This window comes from Pristiophorus japonicus, unplaced genomic scaffold (genome assembly GCF_044704955.1).
Source record: "Pristiophorus japonicus isolate sPriJap1 unplaced genomic scaffold, sPriJap1.hap1 HAP1_SCAFFOLD_1140, whole genome shotgun sequence".
NCBI classification, from domain to species: Eukaryota; Metazoa; Chordata; class Chondrichthyes; family Pristiophoridae; genus Pristiophorus; species Pristiophorus japonicus.
The window spans coordinates 82,678-97,045 of NW_027250800.1; the positions used below are offsets into that span (position 1 = coordinate 82,678).

General features: G+C 52.1%; 1 pseudogene; it reads left to right on the top strand.

The window, feature by feature from the left end:
- The first annotated feature begins 11,666 nt into the window (after positions 1-11,666).
- Positions 11,667-13,284, top strand: LOC139241868 (keratin-associated protein 10-10-like; annotated as a pseudogene).
- The last annotated feature ends 1,084 nt before the right edge of the window (positions 13,285-14,368 follow it).

A 14,368-nucleotide genomic window follows, 5' to 3' on the forward strand; every position in this document is an offset into this window, starting at 1 on the left:
CCTGCGGTGTGGGATCCAGATCCGAGGGACAACAGTTGTGACAATGAGAGCTTGTGCAATTTTCTCTCACACCCTGCTGGCGTGTTGCTGGAGGAATTAACATTGTCTATGCACAGCCAGGACCAGGGAATCCAGCGGGGCCAGGTCCACACCAGAGACCCACCCTGCCCCTCGATTCCCAGTCAGCCAAGGCTGCACAATGGCAATGAGGAGTTTGTGAAAGAGTGCAGGGGTGCAGGGAGTCGAGCTCAATTGTAATTGGTCAGTCGAGTGCATCTGGCATTGGACGACCTCTTGACCACAAAGCAATCAGCAGTACACGCAGCACCAAATTCACCGCAGTGAGGGTCAGTGTGTGTGGGACTGTACCCCAATGAGAGTCAGTGTGTGTGGGACTGTACCCCAGTGAGAGTCAGTGTGTGTGGGACTGTACCCCAGTGAGACTCAGTGTGTGTGGGACTATACCCCAGTGAGAGTCAGTGTGTGTGGGACTATACCCCAGTGAGAGTCAGTGTGTGTGAGACTGTACCCCAGTGAGAGTCAGTGTGTGTGGGACTGTACCCCAGTGAGAGTCAGTGTGTGTGAGACTGTACCCCAGTGAGAGTCAGTGTGTGTGGGACTATACCCCAGTGAGAGTCAGTGTGTGTGGGACTGTACCCCAGTGAGAGTCAGTGTGTGTGGGACTATACCCCAGTGAGGGTCAGTGTGTGTGGGACTGTACCCCAGTGAGAGTCAGTGTGTGTGGGACTATACCCCAGTGAGGGTCAGTGTGTGTGGGACTGTACCCCAGTGAGAGTCAGTGTGTGTGGGACCCGTACCCCAGTGAGAGTCAGTGTGTGTGGGACCCGTACCCCAGTGAGGGTCAGTGTGTGTGGGACTGTACCCCAGTGAGAGTCAGTGTGTGTGGGACTGTACCCCAGTGAGAGTCAGTGTTTGTGTGACCCGTACCCCAGTGAGAGTCAGTGTGTGTGGGACCCGTACCCCAGTGAGAGTCAGTGTTTGTGTGACCCGTACCCCAGTGAGAGTCAGTGTGTGTGGGACCCGTTCCCCAGTGAGAGTCAGTGTGTGTGGGACTGTACCCCAGTGAGATACAGCGCTTTCAGGAGAGGTTTTTCAATGAATACATAAATTTTTTAAAGAAAATTGCAATAATACAGGGATGCAGCTGTGATTCAGACTGTGTCCGTGTTTATTAACATCTGACAGGCGGAGGGATTGTGTTGACGACTGCGGGTGAATCATCTGCCAACGTTGCTCCATTTGTTCCAAACACCGAGCTTTGTTTCCTGCTTCATAATCCGTGTCAAATTCCAATCCCACTCACAGCAGACCATGGGTCAGTTTCAGTCCCCCAGACCATGGGTCAGTTTCAGTCCCCCAGACCACGGGTCAGTTTCAGTCCCCCAGACCACGGGTCAGTTTCAGTCCCCCAGACCATGGGTCAGTTTCAGTCCCCCAGACCATGGGTCAGTTTCAGTCCCCCAGACCATGGGTCAGTTTCAGTCCCCCAGACCACTGGTCAGTGTCAGCCCCCCAGACCACGGGTCAGTTTCAGTCTCCAGTTGAGTTTGTCAGATATGCAGCGTGACGGCTGGGTCACATGGAATTAGAACGTAGTTAGCGGACAGAAACAGGCCCCACACGAGCCTCCTCCCACTTTTCTTAATCTTGTCCCATCTACAAAAGCAAAATACCGCGGATGTTGGAATTCCGAAACAAAAGCAGAAAATGCTGGAAATACTCAGCGGGTCAGGCATGGTATGAGGGGAGAGAAACAGAGTTAACATTTCAGCTCGCTGACCTTTCACGGAACAGGAATACGTTCGAGATGTAACAGGTTTCAACAAGTGCAGAGGCAAGGAGAGGGGGAGGGCAGGAGAGTTTAAACGGCATAAGGGAGGGGTAATGGGACAACTAAAGAAACGAGAGATGGGTCTCTGAGAGAAGTAAATGGGAATGCAGTATCATCCAAAGCTGCTGTCAGGGGGCAGAGGTTCTGGTCCAAAGTTGTTGAACTCGATGTCGAGCCCCTTGGCTGGAAGGACCATCGTTCATTCTATTCCTGTTGTGTTTAGCAGAACTCCACGGGGCGGAGTACTGTGAACTAAACTGAGTGTGACCTTAGTCTTCTTTATTACAACTCCAGAGTGAGTGCCTAAACAACATGGCAGCCAACCTTGTATACTGGCCCTGCAGGTGTGTACAGGTGACCATTCAGACTCCAACAGTCACACCCTCTGGTGGCACGTATTACATAGTTACATACATAACATCACTCCCCCCAAAGTCTTCGGTGCAAGTTATTTACAAGTTGAGGCGATCCGGGGCCCTTCGCTCCCTGATTGATGGTCTAAGTTCAAACCCTGGCGTGTGTGAGTTGGTCAGACCATTGCTGTACTGCACCCCGGCTGGTCTGACCGGACTGTCAGGAACAGTGCGTTCATCCTCGTGATTGACAGCTGGTTGGGTGTGTGTTGGTGGATCGTCGATGGTGATGTCCTCTTCAAGTCTTTTGGATCAACATCAGTGTCCTCGACCAGGCCAACATCCCCAGTACTGAAGCACTGACCACACTCGATCAGCTCCGCTGGGCAGGCCACATTGTTCGCATGCCAGACACGAGACTCCCAAAGCAAATGCTTTACACGGAACTCCTTCATGGTAAACGAGCCAAAGGAGGACAGAGGAAACATTATAAGGTCACCCTCAAAGCCTCCCTGGTAAAGTGTGACATCACCACTGACACCTGGGAGTCCCTGGCCGCAGACCGCCCGAGGTGGAGAAAGTACATCCGGGAGGGCGCTGAGCTCCTCGAGTCCCAACGCAAAGAGCGTGAAGAGGTCAAGCGCAGGCAGCGGAAGGAGCGCGCGGCAAACCAGTCCCACCCACCCCTTCCCTCGACCACTGTCTGTCCCATCTGTGACAGGGTCTGCGGCTCTCGTATTGGACTGTTCAGCCACCAGAGAACTCACTTTGGGAGTGGAAGCAAGTCCTCCTCGATTCCGAGGGACTGTCTACGATGATGTATGAGCTCTTTGCTGTAGGTACGCAGCTTTCCATTAATCGGGCTCAGTTTGGGCCTTTGTGCTTTATTGCCCCACAGTTTCTCGAAAGCCTTCTGGCTCATTATTGACTGACTCGCACCCGTGTCCAACTCCATGGATACTGGAACTCCATTTAATTTGACTTTCAGCATTATAGGAGTGCTCTTGGTGGTGAATGTACCCCATACACTTCTTCCTCGGGTTGAGTTGCCTGTGCTGTGTGATCCGTGCCGGATCGATCATCCTCTGCCACGTGGTATGTCGCAGCACGTTTGTACATTCACTGGAGGTGCCCCATTGTTGCACAGCCTTTGCACACGTGGTGCTTGAATCGACATTGATGGGCCCGATGATTACCCCCGCAGTGCCAACACAGTGCTAATGGATTGATAGTCACCCCCGATAGCGGACTCTGAGTCATCACAGGTCTTGCAGCCGCAGATATATTGGCCCTGCCACATACACTTCGGTCTGCGAGCGACATCATGTTATACACAGCACTTGCCGGTGAGCTTCGATGTTGAGAAGATATCTGTTTGTGTTACTGTCCGTGGCCATGCATGCCTGGCCGATCGCGATGGCCCTGCTCAGGTCTCGGGTTCAGCAGCCAGCAGCTTTCGAAGAATGACCTCGTGGCTGATAGCCAGCACGAGAAACTCCCGCAGCATTTGCCCCAACGCAGCTCCAAAATCGCAAGGTCCCGCGAGGAGCCTCAGGTCGGTGACATCATCCGCCAGGTCCTGGCCCCCGGAGCGATGGTGCTTGTAAAAACAATACCTGGCCATGAGGGTACTCTCCTTCGGCTTGAGGTGGTCCCGAACCGGTGTGCACAACTCTGTATATTCCTTCTCCGTTGGTGTGTCGGTGCGAGCAGATACTTGATGAGGCTGTATATTTTAGGCCCACAGACGGTGAGGAGAACCGCCCTGCGTTTGGCTGCGTTAGTGTCTCCTTCCAGCTCATTGGCCATGAAGTACTGGTCGAGAAACCCGACGAAGGCTCCCCAATCATCACCCTCTAGGAATCTCTCGAATATTCCAACAGCAGCCATGGTTGCGTGAAAGTTCGTATTCTGTTACTCGTCGCCAATTGTTGTGTATAGAAGAACTCCACGAGGCTGAATACTGTGAGCTAAACTTAATGTGACCTTAGTCATTATTACAACTGCAGAGTGCCTAAACAACATGGCAGCCAACCTTTTATACTGGCCCTACACGTGTGAGCAGGTGACCATTAGGACTCCAACAGTCGCGCCCTCTGGTGGCAAGTATTACATAGTTACATACAAAACACTTTCCTGATCAGTAAAACCTCTCAGTTCTGGTATCATTCTGCTCAATCATTTTTTCACCCTTTCCACTGCCTCTCTTTTTTATAATCTGGAGACCAGAACTGTGCGCAGTGCCCCAAGTCTGGTCAAACCAAGGTCCGATACAAGTCTAACATAACGTCCCTACTTTTCTATTCTGTCCCTCTAGAAATAAACCCCAGTGTTGGTTTGCTGATTTATGGCATTAACCCGTGTCGCTACATTTATCTGTAACCCCCCCCACCCCCACACACCATGGGGACCCCACCCCCAGAACCTGCGGCTCCTGCCCCCCATTTACTCACTTATTTCCAAGGAGTATGTTGCCTCCTTATTCTGCCGACCAAAATGTAGCACAGCGCACTGATCGATATTGAAGTCCATTTGCCAATTGCACGCCCATTCTGCAAGTTTATTGACGTCTTCCTGTATTTTATCCCAGTTCTCCTCTGACAGCTCCCAATTGGTGTCCTCTGTAAATTTAGAAATTCTACTTCCGATTCCCAAGACCAAATCGTTGATGTAAATGGTGAACAACAGTGGTCCCAGAACCAATCCTGGAGCACTCTGCAGGGCTCAGTCCCATCACTGGCCGGAACTGCTCTAACTGAGGCCCAGGACTCAGTCACAGCACAGGCCGGAACTGCTCTAACTGAGGCCGAGGCTCAGTCACAGCACAGGCCGGAACTGCTCTAACTGAGGCCGAGGCTCAGTCCCATCACAGGCCGGAACTGCTCTAACTGAGGCCGAGTCTCAGTCCCATCACTGGCCGGAACTGCTCTAACTGAGGCCCAGGCTCAGTCACAGCACAGGCCGGAACTGCTCTAACTGAGGCCCAGGCTCTATCCCATCACAGGCCGGAACTGCTCTAACTGAGGCCCAGGCTCAGTCACAGCACAGGCCAGGACTGCTCTAACTGAGGCCCAAGCTCAGTCACAGCACAGGCCAGGACCCCTGTAACTGAGGCCCAAGCTCAGTCACAGCACAGGCCGGGACCCCTGTAACTGAGGCCCAGGACTCAGACCCACCAAAGGCTGGGACCGCTCTAACTGAGGCTCAGTCCCACCACAGGCCAGGACCCCTGTAACTGAGGCCCAGGACTCAGACCCACCACAGGCCGGAACTGCTCTAACTGAGGCCCAGGATCAGTCACAGCACAGGCCGGAACTGCTCTAACTGAGGCTTAGTCCCACCACAGGCCTGGACCCCTGTAACTGAGGCCCAGGACTCAGACCCACCACAGGCCGGAACTGCTCTAACTGAGGCCCAGGATTCAGTCACAGCACAGGCCGGGACCGCTCTAACTGAGACCCAGGACTCAGTCACAGCATAGGCCTGGACCGCTCTAACTGAGGCCCAGGACTCAGTCACAGCACAGGCCGGGATCTCTGTAACTGAGGCCCAGGGCTCAGTCACAGCACAGGCCGGGACCCCTGTAATTGAGGCCCAGGGCTCAGTCCCACCACAGACCGGTGACAGAGGGTCAGCTGTTCTCTGTAAAGGGGAGACACATGATGTGGCGAGATTAACCCCTGACCCCGTCTGCTGTGTAAAACCTCCAGTTGTTCGTCTTTTTAAACTGTCTCGGAATGTCTGACGTTTGCGAGTGGGATGGGGGGTGCGAGAGATCAAGAAGGTCAGAGGTCACAAGTGGCGCGGTGAAAATCTAAAGCTATAAAATGAGCATGATGGTTCAGTGTGCCCCGGGGGTCGAGGAGGTCAGCGAGCAGCCGTTGGTGAGTTCACAACACTGTAACCGGAGCTTGGAGAGGGAGGCCCGGCTGTAAAACATAGCTTTAACTGTACGGCAGAACATTCATTAGCGGCCCATGCCAGGGGACTTTAACCCCGTCTCTCCCACCGCTCATTCTGCCCTTTCCCATGTTCTGACTATGGGTCCGCTCCGCACCTGGCCACTCGGGGGTGACCTGTGACCTGCGACCTACGACCTGCAAGCTGGTTCAGATATCGGCCCAGGGTTGGGTTTATAAATAATTCATTGGAATCACTGTGTCCACCGAATAGCTGTCAGAATATCAAAACTAAGGGCAGCTGGATGTCCAAGATTGCGGGGAGAGAATATCGAACTGACTTTGGTGCTGAAGGATTTAATTCAGCTCGCTTTGTAAAACTATTATCTGTTCACCACAGGTACAGGACCGGAAGCTCAATCCACTGACCCTCCACCCCTCGCCCTCGCCCCTCCCTCGCCCCTGCCCTCGCCCCTTGCCCTCGCCCCTGCCCTCGCCCCTGCCCTCGCCCCTGCCCTCACCCCTTGCCCTCATGGACAGATGATTAATGTCCCGGGGCAGGATTTTACATCGAGCCCTTTTGCTTGGGAATATTTCAGCTGATTGATTGTATTTAACTGTGTCTTTCTGCAGCACCCAGCGACAATGAAGGAACGGCCGATATATTTCCCAGTCAGGATGGTGTGTGACTGGGAGGGGAACGTGGAGGTGGTGGTGTTCCCATGCACCTGCTGCCCTTGTCCTTCTAGGGGGTAGAGGTCGCGGGTTTGGGAGGTGCTGCCGAAGAAGCCTTGGCGAGTTGCTGCAGTGCATCTTGTAGATGGTACACACTGCAGCCAGGGGGCGCCGGTGGTGGAGGGAGTGAGTGTTGGAGGTGGTGGAGGGAGTGAGTGTTGGAGGTGGTGGAGGGAGTGAGTGTTGGAGGTGGTGGAGGGAGTGAGTGTTGGAGGTGGGGGAGGGAGTGAGTGTTGGAGGTGGGGGAGGGAGTGAGTGTTGGAGGTGGTGGAGGGAGTGAGTGTTGGAGGTGGTGGAGGGAGTGAGTGTTGGAGGTGGTGGAGGGAGTGAGTGTTGGAGGTGGTGGAGGGAGTGAGTGTTGGAGGTGGGGGAGGGAGTGAGTGTTGGAGGTGGGGGAGGGAGTGAGTGTTGGAGGTGGTGGAGGGAGTGAGTGTTGGAGGTGGTGGAGGGAGTGAGTGTTGGAGGTGGTGGAGGGAGTGAGTGTTGGAGGTGGTGGAGGGAGTGAGTGTTGGAGGTGGTGGAGGGAGTGAGTGTTGGAGGTGGTGGAGGGAGTGAGTGTTGGAGGTGGTGGAGGGAGTGAGTGTTGGAGGTGGTGGAGGGAGTGAGTGTTGGAGGTGGTGGAGGGAGTGAGTGTTGGAGGTGGGGGATGGGGTGTGGATCAAGCGGCTGCTTTGTCCTGGATGGTGTTGAGCTTCGAGTGTTGTTGGAGCTGCACCATCCAGGCAAGTGGAGAGTGTTCCATCACACTCCTGACTTGTGCTGTCATGTATTCAACTATCATTGTAACCCATGTATAAGCTGACCTAAGTTGTACACCGTGAGAACATTGACCACAAGGGGGTGAACTTGTGGGAGACACTCCTAACCTGGACTTTCAGGTATAAAAGGGGAAGCTCCACCCACCATCTTCCTCTTGAGGTCTTGGTAATAAAGGTAACTGGTCACAGAGTGACCTTCTCTCGTATGGGCCCCGTGTGCATTTATACTGTATAGTAAGGACATATTATTGGCGACGAGAAACTGGGATTTAAACCACGCGAGCATGGCCACTAGCAGCACAGAAGAGAGGTACTGTGTTGGTGATGATTGGGACGACTTTATTGAGAGACTACAGCAAAGTTTTGTCACTAAGGAATGGTTGGGACAGGATTCGGCCGACAAACGCAGGGCTCATTTCCTGACGGTTTGTGGATCCAGGACGTACTCCCTGATGAAGGACCTTCTAGCGCCAGAGAAGCCGGCGGACAAGATGTTCGAAGAGCTCAGTAAGTTGATCGGGGAACACCTTAATCCAGCGAGCAGCATGCACATGACGAGACACCGGTTTTACACACACCGGCGGTGAGAAGGGCAAAGCGTTCCTGACTTCCTGGCAGATCTCCGGCGACTGGTGAGCCGATGTAAGTTCCCAGATACATGCAGAGCGGAGATGCTACGAGACATTTTTTATTGAGGGCATCGGGCACGCTGGGGTTTTCAGGAAACTGATTGAGACCAAAGACTTGACCTTGGAAGCGGCGGCTCTGATAGCCCAGACATTTATCTCAGGGGAGGAAGAGACCAGAATGATTTATGGCAAAAATCTTGGCTCAAATGCGGCAAATGACTAGGGAGTCAACATTGTTAACGCGGCACACAGTTCTCTGGACAGACAAGGGCAATCGGACATGCCCAGCATGTAGTCGAACCCAAAGGGGGAATTCCACAGATAAATACGACTTATCTGTCGGTTTCACCGGAGCCAGAAGATTCTTCATGAGGCTGTAGGTCGGTGCCCCGCAGACCGTGAGGAGGACCGCTCTCCTTTTTGCAGCGCTTCCTTCTCCGTCCAGCTCGTTGGCTACAAAGTACTGGTCTAGCCGTTCGACATAGGCTTCCCAGTCCTCACCCTCCGAGAACTTCTCCTGGATGCCCACAGTTTGCTGCATCTTTGCGTTGGATTCGTATACTCGTCGCCAGTTATTGTGTTCCTAACACAGATGAGCCCTCCCCAAATGCATTACCTCACACTGCTCCGGATTGAATTCCATTTGCCACTGTTCTTCCCACCTGACCAGTTCATCGATATCTTCCTGCAGTCTGCAGCTTTCTTCTTCATTATCAACCACACAGCAAACATCTTAATCATACCCCCAACATTCAAGTCCAAGTCATTGATATATACCACAAAAAGCAAGGGACCCAGTACTGAGCCCTGCGGAACCCCACTGGAAACATTCTTCCAGTCACAAAAACATCCATCAACCATTACCCTTTGCTTCCTGCCTCTGAACCAATTTTGGATCCAACTTGTCACTTTGCCCTGGATCCCGTGGGCTTTAACCTTCATGACCAGTCTGCCATGTGGGACCTTATCAAAAGTTTTGCTAAAATCCATATACACTGCATCATACACACTGCCCTCATCGACCCTCCTGGTTACCTCCTCAAAAAATTCAATCAAGTTAGTCAGACATGACCTTCCCTTAACAAATCCATGCTGACTGTCCCTGATTAATCTGTGTCTTTCTAAATGAAGATTTATCCTGTACCTCAGAATTATTTCCAATAATTTTCCCACATCGAGGTTAGGCTGACTGGCCTGTAATTACTTGGTCTATCCCTTTCTCCCTTTTTAAATAAAGGTACTACATTAGCAGTCCACTGGCACCACACCTGTAGCCAGGGAGGATTGGAAAATGATGGTCAGAGCCTCTGCCATTTCCTCATTTGCTTCACTTAACAGCCTGGGATACATTTCATCCGGGCCTGGGGACTTATCTACTTTCAAATTTGCTCAACCAGTTAATACCTTCTCTCTCACTATATTTATCTCATCTAATATTTTACACTCCTCTCCCTCAATGCAATGTCTACATCGCCCATCTCCTTTGTGAAAACAGATGCAAAGTATTCATCAAGAACCATGCCACATATTCCACCTCCACACACACATTAACTTTATCGTCTCTAATAGGCCCTACTCGTTCTTTAGTTATCCTCTTGCTCTTAATGTTCTTGCTCTTGATAAAACATCTTTGTTTTGTGAAGAAAGATAGGCAAGAGTTGGAAATATAGAGGGAGAGACTGATGGAAACAGAGACAGAGAGAGAAAGTAAGTTACAGAGGCAGACAAGGACATAGAGGGATAGGCAGAAAGAACGAATCCCTTGCATCACGACCACCAGTCATCTCAAATGCTTTAAAAACAAGGAAATACTTTTGGGGCGTAGTCACTGTTGTAATGTAGCCTGTGTAAGGCCAGAACCAGGGGACACAGTCTCAGGATAAGGGTAGTTCATTTAGGACCGAGATGAGGAGAAACTTCTTCACTCAGAGAGTTGTTAACCTGTGGAATTCCCTGCCGCAGAGAGTTGTTGATGTCAGTCCATTGGATATATACAGGAGGGAGTTAGATATGGCCCTTACGGCTAAAGGGATCAAAGGGGTATGGAGAGAAAGCAGGAAAGGGGTACTGAGGGAATGATCAGCCATGAACTCATTGAATGGCGGTGCAGGCTCGAAGGGCTGAATGGCCTCCTCCTGCACCTATTTTCTATGTTTCTATGTGGCCCTGCCCTGTGACCCTGCCCTGTGACCCTGTCCTGTGACTCTGCCCTGTGGCCCTGCCCTGTGACCCTGCCCTGTGACCCTGCCCTGTGGCCCTGCCCTGTGACCCTGCCCTGTGGCCCTGTCCTGTGACGCTGCCCTGTGACCCTGCCCTGTGGCCCTGCCCTGTGACCCTGCCCTGTGGCCCTGCCCTGTGACCCTGCCCTGTGGCCCTGTCCTCTGACCCTGCCCTGTGACCCTGCCCTGTGGCCCTGCCTTGTGACCCTACCCTGAGGGTGATCTGATGGAATGTGTAATGGACGGTGCCTGATAGGGAACATGTTTAAATGTATTGGTGTAAAATGAGCACCATCCTCAGTGCTGAGAGACCCCAGGGCTGTGTTTCCAGCTCCAATGAAAGCCACATGTGCAATCCCACACGCTCCATCTTTCCATCTCACTCTGCACGCAGCTGGTTGGAAAAGTCAGGAAAACTATTTTAAACACATAAGATCTCCAAAGCACGGGTCTTGCCAAATATAGACTACTGCAACTGCGAGGCTTGGCTGGGAATGAAACATTACTGTCGCTTATCAAATCCAGTTGTTAGAATGCTCATGGAATAGATTCTCATTTCTAATCTTCAGCCCCCCGACGCTCTGTTTGCAGCTCAGTGGCTGAATGAGTTCATCTCACGGCACTGGCATTCAGGGCAGGGATTGCCCAGGGTGTCAATGGGAAAGGACGGAGGCAGTCTGAGGTCTCGCCAATGGTCCCTGTGGAAAATGAGTGTTGGAGAGTGTTATTGTGTGTGTGACTGTCTCTGTGTCTGTGTCACTGTGTGTGTCACTGTGTGTGTGTCACTGTGTGTGTCACCGTGTGTGTCACCGTGTCTGTGTCATCGTGTGTGTCACCGTGTGTGTCACTGTGTGTGTGTCACTGTGTGTGTGTCACTGTGTGTGTCACTGTGTGTGTCACTGTGTGTGTCTGTTTGACTGTGTCACTGTGTGTGACTGTGTGTCACTGTATGTCACTATGTGTCGCTGTATGTCACTATGTGTCGCTGTATGTCACTGTTTGTGTCACAGTGTGTGTGACTGTGTCTGACTGTGTCACTGTGTGTGTCACTGAATGTGCAACTGTATGTCACTATGTGTCGCTGTATGTCACTGTGTGTGTCAGTGTGTGTGACTGTATGTCACTGTGTGTGTCACTGTGTGTCACTATGTCACTGTGTGTGTCACTGTGTGTGTCACTGTGTGTCACTGTATGTCACTGTATGTCACCGTGTGTGTCACTATGTGTGTGATTGTGTGTGTCACTGTGTGTCACTGTGCGTCACTGTATGTCACCGTGTATGCCACTGTGTGTCACCGTGTGTGTCACCGTGTGTGTCACCGTGTGTGTCACCGTGTGTCACCGTGTGTGTCACTGTGTGTGTGTCACTGTGTGTGTGTCATTGTGTGTGTCACTGTGTGTGTCACTGTGTGTGTCACTGTGTGTGTCACTGTGTGTGTCACCGTGTCTGTCACTGTGTGTCACTGTGTGTGTGTGTCACTGTGTGTGTGCGTCACTGTGTGTGTCACTGTGTGTGTCACTGTGTGTGTCACTGTGTGTGTGTCACTGTGTGTGTCACCGTGTCTGTCACTGTGTGTGTGTCACTGTGTGTCACTGTGTGTGTGCGTCACTGTGTGTGTCACTGTGTGTGTGTCACTGTGTGTGTCATTGTGTGTGTGTCACTGTGTGTGTCTGTTTGACTGTGTCACTGTGTGTGTGACTGTGTGTCACTGTATGTCACTATGTGTCGCTGTATGTCACTATGTGTCGCTGTATGTCACTGTGTCACCTTGTGTGTGTCTGTTTGACTGTGTGTTACAGTGTGTGTGACTGTGTGTCACTGTGTGTGACTGTGTGTGTGACTGTGTGTCACTGTATGTGCAACTGTATGTCACTATGTGTCGCTGAATGTCACTGTTTGTGTCACAGTGTGTGTGACTGTCTGTGACTGTCACTGTGTGTCAGTGTGTCACTGTGTGTGTCACTGTGTGTGTCAGTGTGTGTGACTGTGTCTGACTGTGTGTCACTGTGTGTGTCACTGAATGTGCAACTGTATGTCACTGTGTCACTGTATGTCACTGTGTGTCACTGTGTGTCGCTATATGTCACTGTGTGTGTCAGTGTGTGTGACTGTATGTCACTGTGTGTGTCACTGTGTGTCACTATGTCACTGTGTGTGTCACTGTGTGTCACTGTATGTCACCGTGTGTGTCACTGTGTGTCGCTGTATGTCACTGTGTGTGTCAGTGTGTGTGTCACTATGTCACTGTGTGTGTCACTGTGTGTCACTGTATGTCACCGTGTGTGTCACTGTGTGTCACTGTATGTCACCGTGTGTGTCACTGTGTGTCACTGTGTGTCACTATGTCACTGTGTGTGTCACTGTGTGTCACTGTGTGTCACTATGTCACCATGTGTGTCACTGTGTGTCACTGTGTGTCACTGTGTGTGACTGTGTGTGTCACTATGTGTCACTGTGCGTCACTGTATGTCACCGTGTGTGCCACTGTGTGTGTGACTGTGTCACTGTGTGTCACTGTGTGTCACTGTGTGTGTCACTGTATGTCACCATGTGTGTCACTGTGTGTCACTGTATGTCACTGTGTGTCACTGTGTGTGTCACTATGTGTCACTGTATGTCACCGTGTGTGTCACCGTGTGTGTCACTGTGTGTCACCGTGTGTGTGACTGTGTGTGTCACTATATGTCACCGTGTGTGTCACTGTGTGTCACTGTATGTCACCGTGCGTGTGACTGTGTGTGTCACTGTGTGTCACTGTGTGTCACTGTGTGTCACTGTGTGTGACACTGTGTGTGTGACACTGTGTGTGTGACTGTGTGTGTGTCACTGTGTGTCACTGTGTGTCACCGTGTGTGTCACTGTGTGTCACCGTGTGTGTGACTGTGTCACCGTGTGTGTCACCGTGTGTGTCACCGTGTGTGTCACCCTGTGTGTCACCGTGTGTCACTGTATGTCTGTGTGTCACTGTGTGTCACCGTGTGTGTCACCGTGTGTGTCACCGTGTGTGTCACTGTGTGTCACCGTGTGTCACTGTATGTCTGTGTGTGTGACTGTGTGTCACCGTGTGTCACCGTGTGTCACTGTATGTCACTGTATGTCATTGTATGTCACCGTGTGTGTCACTGTGTGTCACCGTGTGTGTGACTGTGTGTCACTGTGTGTCACCGTGTGTGTGACTGTGTGTCACTGTGTGTGACTGTGTGTGTATAACAATTTGTGCATATTTGTTGTGCTTTTTGTTGGTGTGTGTTAGTGTTTTTGTATTTAAAGAAAAAATAATTCTCAGGATGTGGGCGTCGCTGGCCAGGCCGGCATTTATTGCCCATCCCTAATCGCCCCTTGAGAAGGTGGTGGTGAGCCGCCTTCTTGAACCGCTGCAGTCCGTGTGGTGAAGGTGCTCCCACAGTGCTGTTAGGGAGGGAGTTCCAGGATTGTGACCCAGCGACGATGAAGGAACGGCCGATATATTTCCAAGTCAGGATGGTGTGTGACTGGGAGGGGAACGTGGAGGTGGTGGTGTTCCCATGGACCTGCTGCCCTTGTCCTTCTAGGTGGTAGAGGTCGTGGGTTTGGGAGGTGCTGCCGAAGAAGCCTTGGCGAGTTGCTGCATTGCATCTTGTAGATGGTGCACACTGCAGCCAGGGGGCGCCGGTGGTGGAGGGAGTGAGTGTTGGAGGTGGTGGAGGGAGTGAGTGTTGGAGGTGGTGGAGGGAGTGAGTGTTGGAGGTGGTGGAGGGAGTGAGTGTTGGAGGTGGTGGAGGGAGTGAGTGTTGGAGGTGGTGGAGGGAGTGGGTGTTGGAGGTGGTGGAGGGAGTGAGTGTTGGAGGTGGCGGAGGGAGTGAGTGTTGGAGGTGGTGGAGGGAGTGAGTGTTGGAGGTGGCGGAGGGAGTGAGTGTTGGAGGTGGTGGAGGGAGTGAGTGTT